The sequence below is a fragment of the Acyrthosiphon pisum genome, unplaced genomic scaffold (assembly GCF_005508785.2).
Source record: "Acyrthosiphon pisum isolate AL4f unplaced genomic scaffold, pea_aphid_22Mar2018_4r6ur Scaffold_21025;HRSCAF=22824, whole genome shotgun sequence".
NCBI lineage: Eukaryota > Metazoa > Arthropoda > Insecta > Hemiptera > Aphididae > Acyrthosiphon > Acyrthosiphon pisum.
Genome location: NW_021770447.1, coordinates 31,455 through 32,664, shown reverse-complemented (window position 1 = coordinate 32,664; position 1,210 = coordinate 31,455).

The window sequence follows — 1,210 nt, the reverse complement described above, 5'->3', positions numbered from 1 at the left end:
CTACACAATATAGACAGCTCAGATTAACAACAAAAACTAACACACACATACACATGTATCTTACACGTAATATTCATAAATATTTACAGATGAACGATATCGAAAAACTCGCACAAAAAAAAAAAATTAAAAAAAATTACACTGTGAAATAAAAAAAGGCGAAAGGAAACATAAAAAAAATTGAAAACGAAAAAACCCCGGAAACAAACACCAACAGCGAAGACAGAATAAGAAAATTACCGAAAACATTGATATAAAAATCCGGGAGGGTTTTGAAAATCTCATACATTTTATCAAGTCCCTTGAATAATTTTATCTAATTACGACCCTGAAAGAAAAAAAAAATTTAATGTAACTGTAAAATTCACTTTTTCAAAATTTTATAATATTTACCACCCTTTTAAGATATAAATAATAATATATAATTTAACACCAAATTCGCAAAACCGGTAACAAGATATCAGCAGTTTTATAATAACAAAACTATTGTAATTTGTAATATTACGGTATAAAAAGTTAAATTTATGTGACATTATGATAATATATTCGTATACTCATGTATATTTATTTATTTATTTATTTATCTATTTTAAGTAATAAATAAAGTAAGTAAAATAAGTATAGGTCATTTATAAGTTCAACTAATTCTATATCTATATGTATAATATAATATAACAATTACATTTAAGAAAAAAAAACAATAAAATATTAAAAACATGTAAAAAAAAAAGAAGAATATAATGAAATTTCAGCATAATCAAAATTCGCGAGTCGACAGACAACAAGACGCAACAATCATCTGAGACAAAGGGCGAATATAATATTTTAAAAGTAGACAATAAGCATTAAACCAATAATTATTAAAACAATAAGCAAATACGTTTTTCCATACGAAGACACGAAGAAGAAACTGCATTCCAAACAGAAAAAGTAGAAATAAATATAAGAGAAAAAAAAATAATCAAATTCAAGAAAACGAAAATAAGCAAGATAATAAATACTTACCTAATGAAATATAAAAAGAGAAGAAGAATTAATTACCACAGAATCAAAGTATAAGATACTCATAGAAAAACAACAAACATTTACTGCTATTCGTCGAAATAAAAAATATTATACTTCAAACTATGAACAATCTCTAAGAAATTTTGTTACCACAAAAAGGACCAGTCAAAATTTTTCATATGTATTCATTTTTTTTTAGATTCTG